Raw genomic sequence first — 15,608 nt, forward strand, 5'->3', positions numbered from 1 at the left:
AAGAAACATTCTCAGGGATGCAATTGGCTTGTGAAGGCTTATTTATGCAGGGTTAATGGTTTCTTTATGATTAAAAGGTTGGTTAATGTTCACCCTTGTGATGGTGTGATTCGTTTGCAGAAGAGTAAGATGATGGGATCCAAGGTTGTCAAGTCTATTGTGCTTGATAAGATTCGTGCGAATCCAAACAAAAAGCCAATTGATATAGCTGATGAGATCAAGAGTGATTATGGTTTGGATGTTCCTTATCGTACAGTTTGGTACGGTACGGAGTTGGCAAAAACAGCCCCGCATGGTGATGAAGCTGAGTCTTATTCTAAGCTACTTTGGTTCAGTGAGTCTGTTATGAAGTCAAACCCAGACTCTAAGATAGTGGTTGAGTTTCATCGAGAAACACACATGTTTCAGCGTATGTTTGTGACCTATGGTGCATGGATGAAGGGTTTCCAATTTTGTAGACCTATTCTTTTCATTGATGCTACATTCATTACCAACAAGTACAAGGGGCAGATTATTGCTGCATCGGCAAAGGATGCCAATCAAGGTTGAATCTCCTTCATTATTTCTAGTTTTTTTATTGTTCTTGCTACTGACATTGTCAGTTACATGTTCATTGACAGTTACATGTCCAATGACTTAAATGTTCTGTGATTTGAATGACATGTCTCTGGCCATGTCACTGTCAAGTAATATGCAGTTATGTCAGCGACATGGTCAGTGACATTAACAGTTACATGACAGTGACATCATTTTGTTTTTCTGTTCAGGCTTGTATCCAGTTGCTTATGCTATTGTCGATTCTGAAAATGAGAGTAATTGGAGATTTTTTCTTGAGGTTTTGGCTGTAGAGTTTGCAAAACACCCTATGAGGAGGGTGATGTTCATTTCTGATCGTCATGTTGGGCTTGTTAGTGCTTTCCCTAGGGCGTTTCCCAATAATCCACATGGGTTTTGTTTTAGACATCTAATGGCTAACCTTTTTGACAAATTTCCAACTGGTTCTTACCTTAAGGATCAGATTCCTTACTTGTTTATGTGTTGTGCTTATTCTCGCACACCGGAGATGTATGAGTTCAACATGGAAATCTTGAGGAGTGAAGGTGGCGACATAGTTGCTCAATTTATGGAGGATCTTCCGAAGGAGAACTGGTGTATGGCGTACTTTAACGGCGAAAGATTTGGTGAAATGACAAATAACTTGCCTGAGTCTTTCAATAATTGGGTGTTGCCTTTGAAGAGTCTTCCTATTCTTGATATTAATGATGGGATTAGAGTGAAGTCCATGGCTTCAATTGCTGCTCGGAAGCAGGATGCTCAAGAATGGTTCTCTGAGTTGTGCCCGGTGATTGAAAAGAAGCTGAAGGAGAATTTGGAAGTTGGAAGGCATTGGAGAGTGAGCAGGTCTGATACCTATGTGTATGAAGTTCACTGCCAGAAGTACAATAGCATGGTAAATTTGGAAACTCACTTTTGTTCGTGTGGAGAATGGCAGCTGTATGGCTTCCCATGTTCCCATGCCCTCGTAGTGATCCAACAACATGGTTCTTCCCCGTATTTGTATGTCAATGAGCTGTACAAGGTGGAGAAATATCGAGAAACTTATTCTTTCCCAATTAATCCTCTTCCCTCTATTTCGAAGCAAGTGCATGATTTTGCTAGAGATGCGGTGATATTGCAGCCTCCTTTGACTAGAAGACCATCGGGAAGGCCTAGAAAGAAGAGGTTCAGAAAAAGGAGCGAGCAAACCAGGGTGATCAAGTGTGGTAGGTGCGGAAAATGTGATGGTCACAACAGAAAGAGTTGTACAGCTCTGATATAGGTTCTATTCTGCTTACATGCCTTTAACAGTGACATGGCAAGTGACATAGCAAGTGACTCCAATACAGTTTGAAGTTTTGTTTTGATTTTTCATTTTTTTCAATAAATGATAAGAAGTGCTTACTCATTGGAATTTTTTTTGACTATGAGACAGTGTATCTGCTTTCTTCTTTTATAAATTCTTCAGTATTCTTTGTCCTACAGGTTTTTAATAGTTACATGTACAGTGACATAACCATTTTCTTTAGATTTACATTGACTTGTCTATTGACATTAGTTTTTAGTTATCTTGGCAGTTTCTTGTTCAATGACTTGTAGTTGGATCACTGCTTATAGATTTGGTTATTGGCAGTGGAACCCTGCAGTTGCGGTGCAGCGGCACGCTGCAAATATTAATGACAATTAAAAAATGAAGTATCTACACCAACTTTGGTTTGTTAATTGGTAGCGGAACGCTGCCGTTGCATTGCAGCGGCACGCTGCAAACTGAAATAGAAATATCATTTTGGTTGTGACTTCTCTAGTGACTTAGAGTTTTAATATCATTTTGGTGTAGCGGGAGAGGATACCGAGTCGCTGTGGGTGTTCGAGGACGGCACCCCTGTTGACGAGGCGGGAGGTAGGATGACCGTTGTTGCCGTCAACCGGCTGAAGCGGGTGTTTCAGTTGCCCGGCTTGGTGAAGTTGCGTCTGCCGACGTTAGAGGAGAAGGCTTTGATCCTGCCAGTGGGCCATGCCGCGGTGCACGAGGCTATATTCCGCGAGGGAGTGACCCTCCCGCTGGTGACTAATCTGCAGATCCTGCTGTGCGAGTTCGGCATCGCCTTCGGGCAAGTGTGCCCCAACATGTGGCGGTTACTGCTGGCGCTGAACTCGTTGTGGCGGTTGTCTGGTTGCGAAGGACCGACCGTGGCGGAGGTATTACATTTCTATGAACTGGTGTACGTGAAGCGCCAGGGTTGTAGAGGGCAAGTAAACCTCAGTCGTCGTCAAGGAGCGCCCAAGCTGATCGAGAACCTGAGGGACTCAATGTCCTACTGGCGGGGGACTTTCTGCATTGCCACGGCTGGGTGGGAGTACCAAGCGGGGTCCAACGAGGGGGAGCCGACGTTTAGGATTAAGTCGGAGTTTCAGCCCATCCGAGGTTGTTTGCCGTTTCCGCCGAACACAATTGGCGGGGTTTTTTTGTTTTTTGTTTTTTGTTTTTGTGCTCGTACTTGTACTGATAATGACCTTTCTTGTGCAGCGGGGTTGCGGTACAACCTAACTCGTGAGGAAGAGTGCCGCGTAGCACGCATCAGGGGCTGCTGGCGGAATTGCAACTTATTGGACTTCCGTCTCTTGACCGGGTGGGAGTTGCTGGTAGCTCAACAACTGACGCGTGCCGTTGGTAAGTAATCTCCGCTGTATCGCACCTTTTGTGAAGTTGCCTCATGCTAACTGGCCTGCCACTATATCTTTGCAGAGACTCCGCCGGGAAACAAGGCTAGCTTTTGCAAAAGCCATGGACCGCGTTGAAATCAACAACTTCCTGGAAGCCATGTATGCTTCAGGGATGGCGGCGCAGAAGGCGGTGGTGGACCCAGAGACTCTGGTGCTGAGCCAGTCAAAGGTTCCTGTGGTGCTACCAATGCTGCACCACTCTCATCTTGGTGGTGACGGGCTGCCTGCCGTTCAGGCAGGGACCAGCATGGTGAGTGAGGCGGCTCAGCGGAAAGAGAGAGCGCCGGCCTTGCGGCGCGGAGTGCCGAAGAAAGCAGTGCGGCCCACCGAGGGTGTTACCATAGCCGGGTCGGAGCCGCCAACGGGGGGTTCGAGGCCTGCCGTTGCTGGAAGCACGCGGGTGCTTCAGCGAAAACGTCGTCAGCCGGACTCGGGCGGGGAAGAGGAGGAAGTGGAGGTGACAGGGGCCCGCAGCAGCCGAAGAAGTCCAGGCAGGCTCCGCCCGAGGCTGTCGCTGACGTGGCGAAAGAGGTGGGTACAAGCGGCTTGGACTCATTTGCCGCCTACGCCGAGTTCCTCAACGACGGTGAGCGGGACTTCCTGTATCACCTTTGCGAGCGGCTGGGGTTCGGCGGCTTGGAAGGGATTGTTCGGTCGACCGCCGTCAGCGAGTCGCCCTTCAGCACAGCCTTTGGGCACATCACCGTTGGGCTTCATGAGATGTTCCAGGCGGCGTCAAAACAACCCCTGGTTGAGCGGGAGCTCAGGGAGGAGGTGGCGGGGCTACAGAGGGACTTGGGGAAGACCCGGGAACAGTTGCCTGACGTCGAGCGACGCTTGACAAAGGCCGACTGAGATGCGGCAGACGCCCGTGGCAAGCTAAACGTTGCCATTGAGCGGCACCTGGAGCGGAACGAACATGTCGCCAAGTTGGAGCAAGACATGTCCCTGCTGCGGGATCGGGTGGCCGCTAAGGATAAGAAGGTTGAGATCCTTCAGCGGGAGTCCGCCACCAAATAGGCTGAGGTCAAGCGGCTAGAGGGTGAAGTCACTCGCCTGGAGGCTGAGGGGAGCCGTGCTGCAGCCGCTGCTGTTGAGTCATACAAGCAGTCAGCGGAGTATAAGAAGGCGTTGACCGAAGCAGCGAAGCCCGGTGCCCTGGCCAATGTAGAGATGTTGCAGCAGAAAGGGACCATCGACTGGGCGAAAGCATTGATGCCCGTCGTGTAGGCAACCAAGGGAGCTCCGCCGTCAACAAGTACCGCTCCTCCTGCTGCCCCTGGTCGTGTTGGAGTCTGTTCGGGTAGCAGGGAGAGTGGCGAGCTTCCAGAAGGCGACTCTCAGCGGACGCCTACGCAGTCCGAGGTGTCCCGCGCTGGGTTCTTGGCCGCCCACACCCGGGTGGATGGCACAATAGAGACTCCCAGTCCCACAGCCCGCGGGTCATACCAGACGAGCCGCTCCCATCCGCCGCAGGCCGCCGGTGGAAATGCCAAAGGTAGCGGGGCCGATCTCGCCAACCCTGCCAACCCCGCCAACCCCTGAATAGGAGTAGGAAAGTTTTTGTAGCCTCTGAGGCATAAATACTTGATGTAATTCAGTTTGGGATATATATAAAATTTTTTTGGCACCCAAATTCCTATACTGTGTTTCTTTTTGTTTGTGATAATGTGTGTGCCGCTAGAGGTCTTGATGCTTGCATTTGGTCATGAATGAAACATTAAAGGAATTAAAATTGGTCCAAGTGCACAATGTAGCCGACGTAGTCCGCTGACTGGCGTTGCCAGTTGCCCTCGGTGCTAGACTTGGTAACAATGGTTTGAATAATTCCTCGTTTCATTGATAGCTGTCTGAACAGCGTTTACAAAAGCGGGGTCGTACCCGTTGGGTAGCTTCCCTTAGCTAAATATTGAACAAAAATTTAGCTAAGTCAAGATGCTCTTAGGTAGCGGTATGACTATTTGTAGTAATACCGAAGGTGTTCGGTATTACAAGGGTGGGCCATTGTGACGCCATCCTTGTCCATTAAGTAGAAGGTGCCTGGGCTAACGACCTCTACAATTTTGTATGGGCCTTCCCAAGTTGGGCGGAGTTTTGTTGGCGGGGGTATGACTTCTTTCATTACCCAGTCCCTAGTTGGAGGTTGCGGGCTTTGACCCTAGCGTTGTAGAAACGTGATATCCGCCGCTTATTCTGGAGATTGCGCAAATGGGCTGTGTCTCGCTTTTCCTCTAGTAGATCCCTGTCGAGGTTAACGCCGTCGCTGTTGGTCTCGGGGCAGTACCCTTCGACCCTAGCGGTTGGTTGGGTTACCTCGATAGGCAGGACAGCCTCAGTTCCGAACATCATACAAAAGGGGGTTTCACCTGTGGCGGAGGTTGGGGTTGTTCTGATGGCCCATAGAACCTCCGGGAGCTTCTCCGCCCACAAACCCTTGGCCTCTTCGAGCCTCTTCTGCAACAGTTTCTTGATTATCTTGTTTGCCGCTTCGACCTGGCTGTTGGTTTGGGGATGGGCGACCGATGCAAAACGCATCTTGGTGCCCAGATTGGCGGTGAAAAAGATGAGTTCCTTATTGTTGAACTGTGTGCCGTTGTCTGTGATGATTGCATGCGGGACACCGTGGCGGCAGTAGATGTTCTTCCAGAGGAAGTGGATTACCTTGGCAGTAGTTATTGCCGTCAGGGGCTCTGCTTCTATCCATTTGCTGCTGTAGTCGATGGCGACAATGATGTATTTGAATTGACCTTTGGCGGTTTGGAATTTTCCCATCAAGTCCAGGCCCCACGTTGAGTGAATCCAGGGGCTGACGATAGCCGACAGAGGTCCTGCAGGAGCATGTGGAAGATCAGCATATTGTTGGCATTTGTGACAAGATCTTGATATCCGCCAGGCGTCATCACCAAGATAGGCCAAAAGTAGCCTTGTCGCATTGTGCGATTAGCCAAGGATCTGGCGCCTGAATGATTTCCGCATTCCCCGCCATGTATTGTTGCCAGCACGACCTTTCCCTCCTCTGGGGTTAGACAGCGGAGGTTGGGGTGAGTGAATCCTTGGCGGTAAAGTTTGCCGCTCTGCATGTTGTAACGGGTTGCTCTCCGCTGGAGCTGTCGCGCCTTGATCTTGTCCTCTGGCAACGTCCCGTTGCGCTTGTACTGGATAATCTCATCCATCCAACTAGGATTGGCCTCAATGTTAAAGATCTCCGCCAGGGTTTTTGTGATACTTGGCCTGTCCAGAGACTCTACCCTTGTATCCGTTGGGCTCTGGTGTGGTTGGGCGGTTGCCAGTCTTGCCAGTGAATCAGCCTTGGCGTTCTTTTCCTTGGGGATTTGTGTGATGGTGTGGAATGTACTTGAATTTTTTTAGCAGCGTTTTGGCGTACCCTAAGTATGCCGCTAACTGCTGGTCCTTAGTCTGAAAGCTGTCGTTGACCTGGTTAACGACCAACTGAGAGTCGCTGAAGATGTTGACACTGTCTGCCCCTGAATCAATGGCGAGGAGTAGGCCGGCAATGAGTGCCTCATATTCCGCCATGTTGTTAGAAGCTTTGAAGTTGAATTTCAACGCATACTAGACGCTAAGCCCCCCTGGTCCTGTTAAGATGATTCCGGCGCCGCTTGCCTTGGCGGAAGCGGAACCATCCACGTGTAGGTTCCAGTCTGATTGTTGGGGGGCCGGCTCCACGGCCGTAGCAATTTCCGTTCTGGGCGGTACATCGATCTTGGTTTCGGGCTGACGCTCGGTGAGCTCAGCAATGAAGTCAACCACCGCCTGGCCCTTCATGGCGGTTCGTGGTTTGTAATCAATGTCAAACTCGCTGAGCTCAATGGCCTACTTGCTGAGGCGCCTCGAATGTTCAGGGTTCTGCATTACTTGTCTCTGCAGTTGATTGGTTGACACATGTATTGTATGGGCTTGGAAGTACTGGCGGAGGCGCCTGGCTGCAACGATGAGTGCGAGAGCAAGCTGCTCTAATGGAGAATACCGTGTTTCTGCTCCATTCATGCCCTGCCGGCATAGAAAACTGGGAGCTCGTCCTGGCCTTCCCTTCGGACGATGGCGCAGCTCACCGCTGATTGAGATACCGCTAGGTAAATGTACAATGTTTCTCCTTGGACAGGAATGGAGAGGAGTGGAACTGCCGCCAAGTATTCCTTCAGGCCCTGGAACGCCGCCTGGCACTCTGGGTTCCAATCGATGACCTTCTTGTGGGTTGTTTTAAGGACTTTGAAAAATGGGGCACACCTGTCGGTCAGTCTGGAGATGAATCGAGACAGGGCGGTTAGCTTGCCCTGGAGGCATTGGACGTGCACCTTCCATTCCGGGTCCTTCAGGTTGAGGATGGCCTGTACCTTGTCAGGGTTAACCTCGATGCCCCGCTCACTGACAATATTCCCCAGAAATTTGCTGGCGGTGACGCCAAAGAAACATTTCTCCAGGTTGAGGCGCATGCCGTAGGCCAAGAGGATGGTTATTATGATTTTCAGGTTTGCCACATGTCCGCTGGCCTTTATACTCTTGACCAACATGTCGTCTACGTAGACCTCGATTATCTTGCCCAGATGTTCCGCGAACATGGCGTTCATCAGCCGCTGATAAGTTGCCCCTGCATTCTTCAAACAGAAAGGCATCACCTTGTAACAATACAGGCCTTTGTCGGTGGTGAAGGTGGTGCATTCCTGGTCGTCTGGATGCATCATGATCTGGTTATAACCGGAAAAAGCATCCATCATGCTGAGAAGCTCGTGTCCAGCGGTTACATCGACGAGTTGATCGATGCGGGGTAATGGGAAACTATCTTTCGGGCATGCCTTGTTAAGGTTTTTGAAGTCGACGCACATCCTCCACTTGCCGCTAGCCTTTTTGACCATAACCAGGTTGGAAATCCATTGGGGATAGATGACCTGGCGGATGAACCCAATGCCCGGAGCTTGTCAACCTCCTCCCTTATAGCACGGTACTTCTCTTCGTCGAAGGCTCTGCGTTTCTGTTTGATAGGGTAGAAGGATGGTTTGATGCTAAACTTGTGTGAGATGATTTCAGGGGAGATATCTGGCATGTCTGCATATGACCAGGCAAAGACCGTAGCGTTGTCACGTAGGAACTGAGTGAGCTCCGCCGCCAGCTCTGGCTCCAATTGGGCGCCTATGAGGACCGTCAGCTCATGGTGCTCGTCCGAGATGCTGACAACCCTCAGTGATGTTTCTGGGTTGACCGGCTCCTTCCTTACGTACTTTTCGTCCTCCCTGGGGTCCTCAAAAATGTTTGGTGGCGGTGCCTGACTGCCTATCGCTAGGATCTCGTGGCGGCTGGTTGATTGTGCTATGGTAGTAGAATAACACTCGCGTGCCAATTGTTGACTTCCCCTGACACATCCTGTGTCGTTGGGCGTGGAGAACTTCATGAGCAACATGTACCCGGCGATGATGCACTTGAGTTTGTTGAGCGTTGGCCGACCAATGATGGCGTTGTATGAACTGAAACAATCGACAACTATGAACTCCGTATGTATTTCAGCCATACATGGACTAGTACCAATAACTAGCTGCATATAGTCAGAGCCCAGCGGTTGCGTGACGTCACCGGAGAACCTGAGCAGTGGTTCATGATCTTGGAGCAATTTTCTGTTCCGCTTAAGGTTGTTGTAACAACTACTGAATATAACGTTGACAGCGGAGCCGCTATCAACCAGGATTCTTCCCACCGACATTTTGCCGAGAATAGCGTCGATCAAGAAAGGATCGTAGTGGGGCAGATGTACTCCGCGTTCCTCCTCCTCTGAGAAGGTAATAGGCTCCCAACCAGACCTTGGGAGTTTGGCGGATCGCTCGTAGAGGATGTTGCAGACTTCCTTTGGGTGATTAGCTCGCGCATAACGCTTTCTAGCTCTGTGAGACATGCTGGTGATTGGAGCACCTCCGTCGATTGTGTTGATGCGGCCCATGGGCTCAATATCGGCGATCACCGGTGGCGGTTGGCGCACCTTGAACTGCTCAAGCTTGCCATCACGGTACAAGGTCTCAATGGCTGTTTTGAGGGCGTTGCAACTGTTGGTATTATGACCGCTGTCCTCGTGGTATTTGCACCACCTGCCGGTGTTTCTTGGCTTTCCTATTTTTGGGTATTTTCCCAGGGGCGGTGGTGGGATCTGATCCTTGCACTGATTGTATATTTCTTCATGCGAAGTCGTGAGGACTGTAAATACTGCATACTGCTGGGAAGACTCCGTATGTTTGTTGCGGTTGTCCCCATGGGATGGGCGGTTTCCCTTGTAGTGCTGGTCCTTTTGCCCCTTATTTTGGTACTGACCTTGTTGCCACTCCCTCTTCTTGTCAGTTGGCGGTGTGGAGGTTTTATTAGCGGTCCCCTGCTGACTGGAGGAGGGTTGTGTCGACTTTGCCAATGCCGCTGGTGGCGGTGGGGTCTCTCCATATGTGATGAATTCTACTTGGGCATGAATGACCGCCTCACTCATGAGGTGGTCTTATACTGCATTTGGATGATTGTAGTTGAGGTGATAGAGAAATGGCCCTTTGAGGAGTCCCTGCTTAAAAGCCGCCGAAGCCATTGTTTTATAAGATCACGGCACTGAGATGCCGCTGATCGCCACCTTGTGATGAATGCCTTTAGTGTCTCCTCCGTACCCTGCTTGATGTTGAACAGTTGGCTTGTGTTGTGGTGCCCGGCGGACAGTAGGATGAACCGAGAAAGGAAAGCGTGCGATAATGCCTGAAATGAGTCAATGGATCCCGACGGGCATTCGAAGAACCAATTCATTGCCTCATTGTCCAGCGTTTCACTGAACAAGTGGCACAGGGTGGCGTCATCGAATCCCTTGTTGTTGGTGACTTTCTTGAAGGTGTCCATATGGACGAAGGGATCAGTCTTACCGCTGTAATGTGACATTTTAGGGGTCTTTGCATACGCCGGTCTGACGGCCAGCAAAATTGCAGCAGTAAATGGTCCTGGCCTGGATGCGAAAAGTGGATTTGAAGCTGGTGCTGGGGTGCCTGATTCCGCCCGGATTAACCTTTGTTCCAGCTGCTGCATCCTTTCCAGTATTTGAACGGTTACGTCGCCGGCGGGGTCTAGCCGGGTACTCCGCTGAATTGATCCTCGCCTGGGAGCGGGTGGGTTTCCCTCTGTTCTTGCCCGGGGTCTCGAGCGGTGGGTGTGTAGTGATGATTCTGCCTCCTGTTCCAACATTAGCTGGGGTACAGGGGGTGGTCCCATTCCTGCTAGCTCTGGTGGGTGCAGCGGGACCTGAAGATGCACGACTGGTGCTGGTATCAATGCTCCGATACCAGGTCGGCTGTGCCTGGTGCTTCGTGACTGCTCGCTTCGCGCCGGGTTGGCGGTGGCCTCCAGCGTTTTCTTTAACTCATCAAAGCGGGACACAAGCGTGGCCACCTGCCTCTGGGCCTCTGCCTTCTCCTTGCGTTCTTGTTCATGCTCCCTGTTAGCTTTGTGAAGATCCGCCAGTGCCAGCTCATATAGAGAGGCGAGGTCTTGGCCTGGCGGGCGGCTGCTACTTGGGTTTGTCTCAACGCCGGGGTTGACCGGGGTGGTGAATAAAGCGCGGTTGATGCCTACCGCTGGGTTGGTGGGTTGGGGAATGGCGGATTGATCTGCCTGCTCTTCAGCGTTCCCCCCGTTGTCGTTAGTCATGGTGATTGTGGCAGGATGACCTTTTGTTCAAGGGTTCCCACAGACAGCGCCAATGTTAATGCTCAAGTCCGGCAGTAGCCGATTCCTTGCTTAATGCGGGTCCGGTGGGCGGACAGCTACTCCTGGGATTAGGTGGCTCCTGTTTGCTGCAACACGATAGACAGGGCGTCAGAGGGAGACCGCGTTGGGCGGTCTGCACTTCTCCGATGCCTAAGTCAGTCACTGTATATGCGCAGCATAACAATAAATGAGTAGTAATTGCGTAATTAATGAGGAGAGAGGAGAGAACCTTTTACAGTTGAGGAAGAGGTTGATCTTCTTCTTGTTTCCGATGTGGGACTGATGTGCTTCGGTTCCTAGCGTCTGGAGCTTCTGATGTTATCTTGACGCGGCGCGTGGCGGCGCGTCAGCGGTGATCTGGGGGCGGTCTAGGGCTTAAGCGGTAGCCTGCCTGGCTGTGCCTTCGCAGGTTATCCCTCTGGTGGGATTCTGTACCTCTGGTGGTACAATGAGCGTGGCTCATTATAGCTAATTATGCTCGTTCTGGCACATGTAGGTACAGCATCAGTGAGGCAGTGGTGGATTCTGAGAATGCTGTAACTACCGTAAATGTAAGTACTTGGAGCACCAAATGAGAATATTTGGCTGCTGTATAATTAACACAACAACTTCCTGTATTTGGAGCACTGCAACATCCTAGAACTCTTTCAATGAGGAAGCCCCATTACTGTTCTTTAGGCCATGGAGAGTGCCAATGTTATGAAGTGAAGCCTAATTTTGAAGACAAAAGCTAAGAAGAGCAGGAGATCAGTGAATTAGAACTTGACTTAGATTTTTTTCCTGTTCTCCTATTTTGTAGATACAATTAGCATTATCAGACCCATTTAGATTGCTATGGGATTATAACAACTATCTATTATGATTAATTTGCTGTTCTTTTGGTCATTTTTCATTCCAAAATCTAAATCTTGCCATTACAACAACAATATATGGAAAAATATGTCGTCTGATGAGGATAATAGGGTGGAATCAAATAAAATTTCTACAATTCACACGACGGTTCCTATTGATATCATTGTTGGATGCACACAAAGACAACAAGTATTAGCAAAAACTATTGTCTCAAATGTCACAATACAACGGTTAGAGTTATATACGTCGTGTGAAAGCACACATACACTGAATTTTTAAGTCATCACAACACATTTATTCTTAAAAACCGTGGTATGAATAGAAGTCACACCACGGAAAATTTCTAAAATCTGTGGTATGAATAGAGGTTACACCACGGAAAATTTCTAAAAACTGTGGTAGGAACGGAAGTCACAACGCAGCAAACTTCTGTCGACAGCATGTCGGCAGATCTGCGGATCCATCAGACGACGGATTTAGTTGCACACCGTCGACCCAATGATCGGTATACGACGGTTGAAAACCGTCGTCTGATAGCATTTCATCAGACGATGCCTCGATAGACCACGGAAATGCAAAACGTGAGACGACAGTTTTAAACCGTCATGTGAGGCTTTTTGTGTAGTAGTGTCATGGTTTCGGTTTTACACATAAGAGAATCAAAACAGAAATTACAACTACAAGAACACTAAACCGTGAAGTAGGCATATGGAAGGTGGTAAGAACAACCCTTGATCATGCCCCAAAGACCCAAAGCAGCTCCAAGGTGGTGGCACAAGGTGAAGATCACGGCAAAGATGGAGGATGGCACGGCTAGAACTTGCAAGATGCGAAAACCTGAAACTCAAGAGCAAACCGGTGAGAAACGAAATTGTGGAGAATAATGTGTAACCCCTGAATGTCTAATACACAAGGTATATATAGAAGAACATCCCAAGGCACTCTCAATTCGTTTCTACTTGGTTTCCCTCAGTTTGTGTTGATTTAGGACTTCTTTGTTACAAGACAGATTTCTGGCAGGATTGACCTCAGTCCACTAAAACGGCCATAACTTTCTCTAGAAAATAGTTATTGATGAACCATAAAAATATCTAGAAACTAGAAATCCGTAGCTTTCCAAACATATAAAGATGATAATTTTCTGAGCTCTGAGCGATTTTTGACACTCCTTTGAAGTTGACTGATCTGCACAGGAAGATTTCCGAATCTGTATTGGTTTCGACTTTTAAAGCACAAGTTGAGTCCAATTCGATTTTCCTTTGCATCACATGCCGCTCACATGTCTTCCATGCCTATTCGGAAGTAGAAAGGTCAAGAACTCCCTAGAACCTTCAAGAATCTCACGGAAATTTCAATCCTTACTCAACAAGAAGTCCAAATACCACATTGCTTTGTAATCCAAATTTCTTGAGACTTCCTCCTCATGTGCATGGCATATGACCTTATTGAGACTTCTAGATGCTTCTTGTACGTTCCATAGACTTTTCCTAGCTTCCACAAATCTCCTAGTATGAGTAGAACTCCATATGCAAGTAGGTTTCCTAGTTGAATACAAACTTCTTTTCTGCGATTCTTCTACACTCTTCCAGAACCTTCTTGAGTAATCCTTATCCAACAGGGACTCCTTATCACACTAGGATGCCTTATCTGAGTAGAATTAGGTTTCCTTGTCCAAGTAGAACTTCTAATTTCCACGACTTAAGAGTTTGAATCCAAGTCAGCTTCTGATTCCTACTCCAACTAGGATTTCTTTCCCTAGTCAAACTGGGAGAACTTCCATTTCTTCATTTCTTTCCATTTCTGCGCCACTTGTGCATTCCTTAGCCATTTTCAGACCTTGAGATTCCATTTTCACCTGTAAAACACTAACTAAGTTAAATTAATCAAGATAAAGGAAATAACTTAGCAAAATATAGGGTTTAAACATTATAAATGTCGCATTTTATGCTCCTATCAAAGCTACTGCCGCGTCAGCGAAGAGTAAAGAAAAAGCCCTAGTCATTGGCGGCAAAGACAAAGCCGTGCCATCTGCCGCCCAGAAGAGCAGAACTCTGAAAATAAGTCAAGGTACCCTCGCTGATCCTATCGTGTTCACTTAATACTATAGTGATAGAGCAGAGAACATATACCAAGAGCTATCGGGCAATTATTTTGGGATTGACCAAGCGGGCAATCCAGTCAAGATAACGGCGTTGGCAAAGGACGTGTCTGCACCAGCGATTACTCTTCAGCAGCCCAGTTTCTCCAGGACCATTCGCCTTGGGGAGGGAACGGTGACGCCTAACCAGGCTGCAACCCCTTTGCAAGCCGCCCACCAGACTATGGCTACACCTCCTCCTCCTCTTGGTCCAAATTATGTGAGAAGCGAAGAGGTAGAGGAGATGATCAGGTTGGCTAACTCTAGGGCCCACCTCGATGGAGTATATGAGGGGCCTTTCCCGCCATATATCATGCTCGCACCTTTCCCTAGAGGCTACAAAAATATCATATTTTCTACTTTTTTAGGGGAAAACACCGAGAACATGGCAACCTACCTGGCCAGGTTCAAGGTACAATGTGGCCAGTACCAGAAAGATGACAGTCTCAAGTGCAAGATATTTGGTACTTCTTTGTCCGGGGACTCCTTTACTTAGTTCTCTAAACTTCGGCCAGGGCCAGTTGCAAATTGGCTCGCGATGGAGAAGCTTTTTAGGGAAACCTTTGGAGCTATAGAGCCTGAGGTTGATTTGGCTTCCCTTACTCAAATGGCCCAACAACCCACTGAGTCTTCTGTTGTATACCTCCAGAGATTCTAGATTCAGAAGGCTAAACTGAACATGGTTCTGCTAGAAAGAGAATTAGTTAAGCTGGCGATCAAGGGCTTGGAATTGCCCTAGCGAAAGAAACAACATGGCAGCACGTTCTAGTCAATGAGAGATCTCATTATGGAAGTGGGTAGCTTTGAGTACCTTCTCAGAGAGACGGATGCTAGGAAGAATGCATCCAAGGGAACCTATGTGTATGGGAAGCACCAGACAGTGGCTGCTATAAACTATCAGCTAACCACATATGACCCTTACTATCACGGTGAGGAGGCTTTCCCAGATGAATATGAAGAGGAGGAGAATGAGGTTTCTACCTTCGAGCTAACCGGTAGGAAAAACTCAGCCTTGAAGCAGCTAAGTTAACTAAGGAACCCGTCATGCTCAAGTCTGTAGCCTTCACCAAGCTTGAGTTCGCGACATATACATATGATGCCAATAAGGCGCATGAGATTTTAGATGAGATGATAGCTGCAAAGATGATGAAGACAGACTTTGGACCCTTCCCTTGACCAGATCAGTTGAAAGGGAAAAAGTACTGCAAATTTCATAATCTGTGGAATCATAACACAACTGAGTGTGTCAAACAGAAGGATCAAATCCAGGTATGGCTTAATAATGGAAGTTTGCAGGTCAAGACTCCAGTGACCGGGGCGGCGTTTGTGGATCTAAATCCTTTCCCTGACACCAGCGTGAACATGGTTGATGTGGCCTGGAATAGGAAAACTCAAAGGAAGCCAACTTTGGATTTGACCACCAGTGGTCAAAAGCGAGACGGTAAGGAAGAAAAGGAAGAGGCTGCAGCTCAGAAGAAAGCTAAGCCTATTAGCGAAGCCTCACCGGTGGTCCTATGCTAGCGATGCAAAAAAGAATGAGGCATCCAAGTGTCACATGAAGAGGTCAAGCAGACGTTCCGCTTTGGTTCGTTCCCGCCAATCAAGTGGGCTTCGCCTGCACGAAATT

This window comes from Rosa chinensis, chromosome 7 (genome assembly GCF_002994745.2).
Source record: "Rosa chinensis cultivar Old Blush chromosome 7, RchiOBHm-V2, whole genome shotgun sequence".
Lineage (NCBI taxonomy): Eukaryota > Viridiplantae > Streptophyta > Magnoliopsida > Rosales > Rosaceae > Rosa > Rosa chinensis.